Raw genomic sequence first — 12,192 nt, forward strand, 5'->3', positions numbered from 1 at the left:
ATTTGTATTACCTGGAAAGGGCCGCCGGCAGGTGGGATATGGGATGGTTCTGTAGGTATTGCCTTTCCAATATTCTTTCTCAGACAGGTAAGGCATGACATTGCTCTTTTACTCGCATGAGAGGAGAATCCTGGGGCGCACCAATAGGCTCTTACCAATTTGCACATCCCTTCCTTGCCTAGATGAGTCAGCCCGTGAGCTGCTTCAGCCAGACATGGAAGATATGCTCTGGGGGCCACTGGTTTACCATGTCCATCCGTCCAGAGTCCTGAGGACTCTTGGCTACATCCCTTTGCCTTCCAGACTGCCTTTTCCTGTGTGGAACACAAATTTTGCATTTCACACAACTTCTGTGTGTTAATGGTATTAAATACCATCAATTGTGTGGTGTCTGTCTGTATGGGGGTAGCAGCTGCTAACTTAGCAGCTTCGTCTGCTCGGCTGTTACCAAGTGATACCGGGTCTTGACTATATGTATGTGCTTTACATTTGATAACAGCCACTCTGTCGGGTTCCTGTATCGCTGTTAGAAGCCTTTTTATGTGAGCTGCATGCGCTACCGGTGTACCAGCTGCCGTCATGAAATTTCTGAGGCGCCATAGGGCTCCGAAATCATGGACTACTCCGAATGCGTATCTAGAATCGGTGTAGATATTGGCTGACTTACCCTTAGCCAATTCACATGCTCTGGTTAGGGCGACCAGTTCAGCAACCTGGGCTGAGTGAGGTGGGCCTAGCGGTTCCGCTTCTATGGTGTCTTGGTCATCTACGACTGCGTATCCAGTACACAAGTCTCCCGAGTCTGACTGTCTGTGACAACTACCGTCCGTGTAGAACATGAGTTCTGCATCTTCCAGTGGGTTGTCACTGATGTCAGGCCTTGCGGTAAAATTTTGGGTCAAATATTCCATACAATCATGTGTATCTTCCTTTGTATTGAATCCTCCTTCCCCAGCACTCTCACCTTCCACCCTTTGTGCCTGACCAGGCACACCTGGGAGATATGTTGCAGGATTTAATGCACTGCATCTCCTTATGGTGATGTTTACGGGGGCCATTAGTGCCAATTCCCATCTTGTAAACCTCGCTGATGAGACGTGTCTGGTTTGGGCAGAATTCAATAAGGCTGATACTGCATGTGGCGTATGGATTGTGAGGTTGTGGCCTAGCACGACGTCTTCGCTTTTTGTCACTAGCAATGCTATCGCAGCAACGCTTCGCAAGCTTGTGGGGAGGGATCGCGCTACCGTGTCTAGCTGAGCGCTGTAGTATGCAACTGGCCTGCTGGCATCACCGTGTTTTTGGGTTAGTACACCTGCTGCGCAACCAGCACTTTCTGTTCCGTATAGTTCAAAGGGTTTCCCATAGTCTGGCATACCTAGCGCTGGCGCCTGCGTTAGGCACTGTTTGAGTCTCTCAAATGCTGTTTCGGATTCGTCTGTATGCAAAATCCTATCAGGTTTGTTTGAGGAGACCATTTCCTGCAAAGGTAGCGCCAATATGGAAAACCCTGGGATCCAATTACGGCAATACCCACACATTCCTAAAAACGTTCTGATCTGTTGCTGGGTTTGTGGTAGAGTCATGTCTCTAATTGCTTGGATTCTATCAGCGGTCAGGTGTCTCAGTCCTTGTGTTAGACAGTGTCCCAAATATTTTACCTTAGTTTGGCATAATTGCAACTTGTCTTTGGACACCTTGTGTCCGGTGTCTGAAAGATGAAACAGGAGCTGTTTCGTATCCTTCAGAGATGCTTCCAGTGAATCTGAACACAGTAATAAATCGTCCACATACTGTATCAATACTGATCCACTGTCTGGTTGGAAAGACTGTAAACAATCATGCAAAGCCTGAGAAAATATACTTGGACTATCTATGAAACCTTGGGGAAATCGAGTCCACGTGTATTGGACTCCTCTGTATGTGAATGCAAACAAATATTGGCTGTCAGGGTGCAGAGGTACCGAAAAGAAAGCGGAGCAGAGGTCAATAACAGTGAAAAATTTGGCAGTGGGAGGGATTTGCATTAGGATGACAGCTGGATTTGGCACTACGGGGAACTGACTCTCAACTATTTTGTTAATCTCCCTTAGATCCTGCACTAGCCTGTAACCCCTCCCCCCACTCTTCTTAACAGGGAAGATGGGACTATTGGCAGTGCTGGACGTTCTTACTAGAATGCCCTGTTGTAGCAAGCGCTCTATTACTGGGTAAACTCCTAACTCCACCTCTGGCTTCAGAGGATATTGTGGGATTTTTGGAGCTATCCTACCATCTTTTACTTGTACCACTACTGGAGCTACGTTTGCCATTAATCCAGTGTCCTGTCCGTCTTTTGTCCAAAGTGACTCTGGTATCTGAGATGTCATCTCTTCTATTTGGGATGGATTCCTATTTGTCATAATGGTATGTGACATTAATTTTGATGGGGAGTCTAACATGTCTCGCACTTCCTGAGCGTGTTTCTCAGGTATGTCCAAGAATACACCTTCAGGAGTACAATAAATGACGCACCCCATTTTACACAGTAAGTCTCTTCCCAGGAGATTGGTTGGTGCCGATGCAGCCAGCAAAAAGGAATGCTTGGTATGCAAAGGCCCTATTGTAATCTCGGCTGGTTTGCTAACAGGGTAGTGCTGGACTACTCCTGTTACTCCCATGGCTGGAATTGTCCTACCAGTGGTTCTCATGCCCACTGTCGAATTTATCACTGACTTGGCCGCCCCTGTGTCTACAAGAAAGTTTAAAGTTTTACCAGCTACATTGATTGCGACCTCGGGTTCACTTTCAAGGTTGGCAATTAATTTTACTGGCTGCAGATTACAGGTATGGCCACACCCCTATTGGGTATGGTGACCTCCCTGAATCCCGCTGGCAGCAACTACTTGTGAGGGAGATAGTTGGGAACTACCAGTGGCATGCCAGTCTCTGTTTGGGGGATATCTTTTTGTTTCCCCTGTATGTGGCTCATAACTCCGTTTCTGCGGACCTTGCTCCCAATGTCGTGTGTCGTGTCGTTGTCTAGGGGTTTGGTATGAGTTTCGTGGATTCTTTAATCTACAATCTCGTGCCATGTGTCCCTGTTTGTGACAAGAATAACAAGTAACCATACTTGACTTACCCACAGGATTTGGTGATACAAACAAAGGCTGCCTTGTGGTCAGAGCCTGTATACTTACTGACATTAATTTGTCACCTTGTTGTTCCCTGTGTCTGGTGATGTTTCTGTCGTGATCAATAGCAGCCTCTCTCAAAGTAGCCACAGACAGACCTCGCCAACAAGGTTGCGTGGTCTGTACCCTAGTCTTCAATGACTCTTTTAAACCATCCATCAGTACCGATACTGCTACTTCCCGATGGTTTGTGTCTGTTTTAATGTCCTCTATACCTGTGTATTTTGCCATTTCTAATAATGCTCTGTGAAAATACTCTGCAGCTGTCTCTGACTCCTTCTGTTTAATGGAGAATATCTTATTCCATTTAGCTACTGCTGGGAAATACTCTTTTAGCTGCAAGTTTATTCTTTTCACATTATCTTGGTTGTACACATCTGTAAGAGGTACATCATGATCTAGTCCGCAATCAGCTAAAAATTGAGTTGCGTCGACATTTGAGGGTAAACACGCTCTCAGCAATATCTGCCAGTCTTTATTGTTGGGCTCTACAGTGTTACCTAAGTCTCTGATGTATTTTTGACTGGCAACTAAGTCTTTTCTAGGGTCAGGAAATTCAGACACTATGGTCCTTAATTCCATTCGGGAAAATGGAGTGTACATGGCGATGTTCCTAATGGGAGTGGCTCCTGATGCGTCTGTTTTCCCATTTGGCACTGCTATTACTCTAACAGGTGTAATTCTAACAACCTCATTCTGTGTAGATTCTACAGGCTGTGGTGAAATAGTTTCAGCATAATGCATGGTGCCGTACTTACCAGTTGATACGACCTCACCTATCCCTCCGCTAGGGACCTTTACTAATCTCGTGGGTGGAGCTGTGCCTACTGTGGTCTCTGCTATGGTGGCTGCTAGAGAGAGCGCTGAAATCGTTGCCAATTCGTCCTCTTGATCACACTCCTGAGGAAAGTTCAAAACAGGGTACAACTTGCACGGGTTAATACTTGCATGGGTTAATGGGTTAACATTATCATTAACATTTACACAGTTACTAAGTGATTTTGTGTTACACCTTAGTGCGTCTTTCTCCGTAATCAACTTCTCTCCTGATATATATGGTGGCGGCGGGGCCGTGGCAATTAGTTTTCTGTTAGAGCCAGATCCCGCCGCCTGAGCCAAACCTCTCTGTATCTCACCTTCCTGTTGCCACAACTGTAAATAATCATAATGCTGAATTCGTCTCTTTGTTGATTTTATGAGACATATCCTCCTCCTTAAATTTTGTAACACTTCTGAGCTGAAGCTCCCTATTCTTGGGAATTTCTCCCCGTCATGCACAGTCATTCTCTCCCATTCATCACATAAAGTTTCTGTGTGACTTCCATATTTCTCACACATGATATACCTGGCCGACCCAATTGGCCGGACCACTGAATCAACCCGAACCGAGGTTGATCGCCCCCTACCTGAACAAGTGGCCCCCATAGTTCGAAAGTGTTGCTTTATTTAGCCAACCCTTTACGAAAAACCAAATGCCAACAATAGGCTGACGGTGGCGGTTTACCGAGTACCCCACTCACTCGCCCACGCCGACCTATACGACCTGATCACACCGATATGGTGCTGGCGTACTCGACCTAGGGCCCCTGCGACCTGAACCTCTATTTACTGGAACCTGTGAGGGTTATCCGAAGAACACTTACTCTTTCCAGTAACTATTGGTTGCTGGATAGTTCCTGAGTGAGCAGCGAACTTCCCTTAAAATAAAAAAATTACACAAATCACGTTAGAGTGTACAGATAGCGTTTGTGACCCCTTTACTCTAATGGTATTAGGTCAGATTACTAACTACTGCACACACTTACGTGCGGTCCAGTCGTTCAGTACACAAACAACTAAGCTTATGTAAGGAAAGACCAATGGAATCGAAACTTACGACTGCGAATTCCTTCAGCCAGAGCTTATATGGCCTATATGGGTGTTGCACCAACCCTTTTCGGTGTTGTGCCTGTGAACTGTATAGCGGACTTCCTTGTCGGCTGTACCTGGACCTCCTGGTCTGTTATGACCTCCTGGTCTTGTTACAGTATGACCTCCTGGTCTTGTTACAGTATGACCTCCTGGTCCGCTATACTCTAATGCTCAAAATTGTATTTAACCAGAGATGCCTCCCTAGCCACCGTGCACGTCACTTACACGCATGTACCTCACGAGTACTCGACTTTTCTTGTGGTTCAACCTTTAAAAATTGTAAAAACACTCACTCATCACATGTACACTTTTGTTTCTATTTCTATTTCTGCGCAGAAAATTTTCTTTAGCCCAGCTGTGTTACCAATTAGGAGCAGGATCTGTTAATTTAAATTTTTTGGATTTCCAAAAATAGACTTGCGTTATTTACCGCCTGTTGCGCTATTTACCGCTTTGCGTTACTTATCACGTTGCGTTAAAAATCAACTTATCGTGACTTGAGCTACGTGGGCGTAACCGGACGCTACGTTGCGTAATGAACGCTGCGTGCGTCGGCCTTTGGATTGCGTACGCTAGTCTTTGTTAGAGACACGTGTACGCAAAACAAAGATCCACCGTAACACAATATACTTTTATCAATGTAAACGATCCCTGATCATCTACCGCGTACCCCACTGGCTTTGCCTTATCTCCCAGGCAAACCTGTGTGTTTGTCTACACTTTTAACTATTACCTCTATTCTTAAACTATGAAATAACAGCAAGTCTCTTTTAGCACTTTTCTATCAACTATAAAACTGGCAGACAGGATGGTGATATACGACAAATGAAATACACAGATGGAAAAGAAATGCAGATATATATATGTATGCGTGCGTATATACGCAAGACAGAAGAAAAATAAACAGTTTTAAAAAAAACACAAGCGTTTTGTTCTTACCTCCGGTTCCCGGATTCCTTCAGTACTCGTTATCTAAGCGAAGCAGACGCTTATCCCGTCAGCACTACGAGACAACCTCCCGCCCTTTGCTGAGGGATAATGTCTGCTGATCTACCTAGTGCAGATATGTGAAGGACAGGACGAGCCGCCAATTGATAAAGCTAAATATTTATCGTATATACAACCCTTTATGAGGTCTAAGAACACTGTACGCTGTTTACTTAAGAAGTACCGTAAGGGTACGCAAGTTGCGTAACGATCGCTCAGCCGTAGGCGAGACGCTCAAGCGTCACGTTCGCTCACGGCCCAGAGATCACAGACAAGCACGCTGTTGGCTATGACTAACGTAATGATTCGCTATGGCGTAGCGGACGCTCGAGACCACGAGGAGATCACCAGCGGCGCAGACGCTCACAACGCAAAACCTTTATATCTATACCCTTAACAATGAAATACACAGTAAACCTTAATGTAGAGACAAAGTGTAAGTGCAACCTTGTGTAACCTGATTAACTACAAAGCTGTTTGAGCGTCACCGACGCTCAGAGAATTCTTAACACTATGAGAAAATACACAGATACTTGTTTAGGGTCCAAAGCCTATTAAATGTATTATAACTAATATACTTGTAAAAAAAGAATTACAGTACAAATAATACACTACAATATAACAGAGACTTCCTAACCAAATAACTACACTATAAATACAATACAATACATTCTAATCAAGGGAAAATACGAGAGAAAGAGTAGAGAGAGAGAGAGAGAGAGATAGAGATGAGAGAAATGGCTCACAGTAAGACAATGATTACGGAGAAAAACTTACGCACAAGGGGAAACGATCGCATGCGCCTGGACATCCAGCACCCGATTTTCAGCAATGAGAACCGTTGAAGAGTGAGAGCTGGATGTGGTCGGCCTGCCTATTTATGCCCCACACACAATGCAATCTAATGGTCCCTACAATCTGATCGTCCATTGGACACAGGAATTCGGCTTCGCATCATAACAAAAGGTCATAGGTTAATTCATAAAGGTGGGCTGTGACGATTTCCAACTGCTCAGGTGGGAGGGAAACTGGGTTTCCCGCCGCATGGGTAATAAAGTGCAAATAAAGTAAATGTTCATAAACTTCTTATGTCCATAACTATTCGCACGAGCGATTGATCTGCTTCAAACCAACACCGGAATATTTCTAATTAAATATTCTTCCGATGGATACTAAACACCACTGTATTACTCCTGTCTGACCCTTCGTATCAAACAAAGAGGGATTCCTCTGTTCATAAACATTCTATATTAACCAAACTTTCAGAATCTATCAAAGGGACCATGATCTACAAAATACATTATTACTGAAAATATGTAACGATTGAGTCGCACGCTACAACCACATAAACTCTACCGTAAATACGCATACCATGCGCCTGCGGGTGCCCGCGACTGTGAGTATGCGCACGTACGGGAGAGCGTACGCATGCGCAGCACGGACCTGTGTGAGGTGCAAATATGGTAGTGTGCATAGAGATATTTTTCTGACTTTGACAGTGTGTTGGTATCCAATAGGAATTCCCAGCAGGACACACTTGCTTTCCAAAAAGGATTTTTATTTAAAATACAAAAAAGTCATAAAAATAAGTCCGCATACATGCATTGGAACTGGGTATCGGCAGTTGATGAAAAACCCCGTGAAAGAACGCACCGGCTGCAGACAGGTAAGCGCACCGCACGGAGTCCGAATCACCGATCTCCAGGACCTTCTGTACACAGACACAGGACGGCTTCGACGCGTTTCTGGGAGTCCACTCCCCTTTTTCAAGAAGTGCCGTCCTCTTCCTCTGGTCCGATATTTATACTCTCAATACACATACAGCTGACTACAATAATTAGCTATACAGGCAATTATTTAAAAAACAGTAAAAAAACGTTATAAGAACATTAATAATACATATAAAACTTGTTTCCTTGTTGTTAATACTATCAGCTATCTGCTTAATCCAAGGTTTTACATATATTGTACTGCAATCTGTATTTATATTCTAGATGCCCATTATCCAAATCATTAATGATTATTAAAGTGGGCTGTCTCGTGTTATATAATTACCCCACAGATTCCTTTCCAATACATTTTACACGCATTACAAAGAATCAACAAAAAAGGAAAACACAAAACCAGGGACACCCGTAATATATGAGATGCCTCCGTGTGCAGACTTGTCCATTAATTTATATCAGATCCCATGATCTGTATTGGCCCGGACGAAAAAACGGGAAAAAAAGGACTCGTGAAGCCTATGGTAAAAATGTTTTATAATGTACACGGAAGCATCCCACAGACGGGTTCCCCACATCACCTAATTTACAAATGTGACATTGACTGGAGATGCAGACACCCTCCTCCGGGGAAAATGCAACAACCAATATCCCTCGATTCGTAGGGCTATTTTAAAATCGCCATGGTAACTACCCGATCATGTGACCGGCGGCAAGCGGATTTGACCGAGAGTATTCTATCACCTTACTTTCATACCGCCAGCGTTATATAGAATCTTCATATCGGAAGGTGCATCTCCCTCAGGGCAAAAAGAGTATCAGTCCTCCAGCACATAAGGATTACAAACATAATGTGGCTGTCTGATGTTTTAAAGTCCTCCAAAAAGGCAACCTTTTTCTTTCTTCCATGGGAGTTATGATCACAGTCCATAGCATGTTCTTTCCAATGGTTAGATCCCTCATATAGGTTGGAAGAAATCTGTGTCAAATAGGAGGTATTGGGTGTTTCCTCTATTGCATTAGAACTAGCAGCAATTAACAAGCGCAAGGCTGCTATCAATTTATTTTTTGAAGTATTGCATACACCCTTTTTTAGTGGTCTTGCTGTTTGAAAAAGATCTGTGAGATAAGATCAAATTTGTTATATACAATAATGCTGAAATTTAGAAAAACCAGGCAGGATATGTTGAAAAACTTATTTGAAGATAATGAAAATGTTTCACTACAGGATGATGATCTAGAGGGAGCAATGAGGAGAATAGAAAAACTCCTGATAAGGGAGGGTAAAGCTTGGTGGGAAATTGTTACCCTGGAAAAATACATTAAAGAAAATATAATTCCCCGTGGGCTAAGGTTGGATAAAATGCCCTCATTCGAAGGAGAAACAGAAGGCTTTAGAAAGGAATGGTGTAAAATCTTAGATATATGTTCATTCAGTCTAATGACTTTAATCATTAGGGAGAAAAAGAAATTATTGAGTTCATTGGAACAAGAAATAGAAACAATGGACTCACTAATTAAACCTTCCATAAATTTGGAGGAGTACAAAGAGTTGGAGGACAGAACCCTGAATAGAGTTGAAAGAAATGAGAGGGATTTAATGAACAAAAAACAAAAGAAATATTATAGAGACAAGGAAGATTATGAACAGAATAATGTCTATCAACGGGTTAAACCGCAAAACTCCAAAGAATATATAACGACCGGTACTAAAAAGGTGGAGGAAATTAATAATAAATCTGGAGACAGAAGAAATTTAAATAGAGGATACAATAAAGGGCAATAACCTAGGAGACGTCAAAACTATGCACAGTGGGATAATGAGACTCACAATCAGGGTACCCCAACTCAGAATAGGCGAGAACATAATTCTATGGGATATAGGAGGTCACCCATAGAATTTAGACAACAAAGAACACAATATGGAGATAATTTTAGACACATATCAGAGAGAAATAAATACAAAGAAAATGATAGAAGGGAAGATGATGATTACACGCAGAGGTCATGGGCAAAACAAGGATGGAATAATCAGAAGGGGGACATATCGGAAAGGAGCCTAGGTGAAAATAAACAACAAGATTTTTTAGAGAGAAGACCCAGATATGCCAGGAACACATAACAACAAAAAATATAAAAATACGAGGATGTAGGGCTGGAAAATATCGGGGCATCTCAAAGAAGAAAAGGACTAACATCAAAAGAAAAAAAGATAATGACACCACCAAAATACTGACCCCTTTAGAGATAGAGGACAAAGGTAAAACTAAGGTATACAACCTGAGTGATTATATCCTGACTAAAGAGGAAACTGAGGTCCTGGAAAAAGGGCTGAAATTTGCCCCATCAAGTAAGATTAATGAATTTGAGGTATTTGTGGACCTACAAAGGTTCGTACGCAAGTTGTCTTTAAAAAGGTTTTTTTCTGAGAAAGGTGAGGAGGATAATTTCGAGGGGGGGAGTGTGAAAGTGTTCAGGAGAAAATCTAAATTCTTCCCAAAACACAAAAAGGGATGTTTTGTGGATACGTTTGAACGTCTGGTAAAAGAAGATCTAGAACAGACCAAGTTTAAACCCATAAAGGGAAACCTGAACCATACGCAAAGAAAGGCAATAGGCTCCCTCAAAAATAGCAACTCAATTGTCATAAAACCTGCCGATAAGGGGGGTGGGGTGGTGGTCCTAAATAGAGATGATTACCATACAGAAATCATTAAACAGCTGGCATGTAAAGAAACATATAAAAAACTGAGGGGTGATCCTTCCAATACTATATCGAAGAAACTAGAGGTGTTCCTTAATTTATATCTTTCAAATAGGACATTATTGGAAACGGAAGCAGAATATATAAAATTGGATAACCCCTCCATACCAGTTATTTATGTTCTTCCTAAACTCCATAAGAGCATTACCCACCCCCCAGGACGCCCAATTGTGGCAGGAATTAATTCTATAATGTCAAATCTGTCAGCATATATAGATAGTAAGATTCAACCCCTTGTATTAGAAACAAAATCATATCTGAAGGATACAGGTGCCACTATAAAGAAAATGAGGGAAATAGAGTGGAGTGTGGACTATTTTTTAGTTACAGCAGACGTCAAGTCATTATATACTATCATTCAGCATCAATTGGGTTTAGGAGCCATTGATTATCATTTAAGAAATAAGGGTACCAATATACAAGAAAAAAATCTCATTATGGATGGTATAACTCTTGTATTAGAGAATAATTTTTTTTGGTATGAAGGGGACTTCTATCTTCAGATATCTGGCACAGCTATGGGCACCAGGCTGGCACCGAGTTATGCCAATTTGTTTATGGCCCACTGGGAGGACAAGTCAGTATGGGCAGGACACCAGTGGGGTGCCAGCCTGGTGCTCTGGGCCAGATATATAGATGATATTATCTTTGTGTGGGGAGGAAATAGATCAGATTTGGATTCCTTCTGTACATATCTTAATGATAATGACCAAAATATTGAACTTTCCTTCGAAATTAGTAAAGAAAGGGTTAATTTTCTTGACTTAACAATCATTTCAGAAGGAGGAAAATTATTTACAACAAATTATAAAAAACCTACAGACAGTAATGCTTATATTAATCAAGAAAGTAATCATCATCAAAATTGGGTAAGAAGTATACCCAAGAGTCAGTTTAGACGACTCAGACGCAATTGCACCACAGATGAATTGTTTGATATTGAAGCATCCTCTATGGAAAAGGATTTTATTCAGAAGGGTTATAATATAGAATCAGTACATAGAGCAAAAATAGAGAACCGAGCTCTATTACAGGAGGAATTAATCGGTAATGTTAAAAAGGCTAAAGACCAAATAAAAGGTATAAACTTTATAAGTAAATTTTCATCCCAATATAAACAGGTGGAAGGGATCATACGAAAGCATTGGGGCATACTTACTAGGGATCCGTTATTAAAAGATCACATAATGACCACACCGAAATTTACTTACAGAAGGGCTGATAATCTTAAAACCATGTTAGTTAAAAGTGCTTTGGAAGTAGAAAAAAGACAAACAAGGATAACATCTAAAGGTTTTTATCGTTGTGGTAGTTGTAATATGTGTAAGAACTGTAAATCAGAGGCTACGAAACTAACACATTACAAATCAAATCAGACACAAAAAACATTACCTATTAAGGATTTTATTACCTGCTGTAGTAAAAATGTCATTTACCTGCTAGAATGTCAATGTGGTACCCAATATGTGGGGAGGACCAGTAGAATGCTCAAGGAGCGAATGAATGAACACGTTAGAAACATCTGAAATGGTTTGGAAGGACATAGTGTATCTCTCCATTTTAAGGAAAAACATGAATGTGACATAAAAGGTTTAAAAAGCTTCTGCGGAATAAAAATTGGGAAGGGCAACTG

Source organism: Pseudophryne corroboree, chromosome 11, assembly GCF_028390025.1.
Source record: "Pseudophryne corroboree isolate aPseCor3 chromosome 11, aPseCor3.hap2, whole genome shotgun sequence".
Classification (NCBI taxonomy): Eukaryota; Metazoa; Chordata; class Amphibia; order Anura; family Myobatrachidae; genus Pseudophryne; species Pseudophryne corroboree.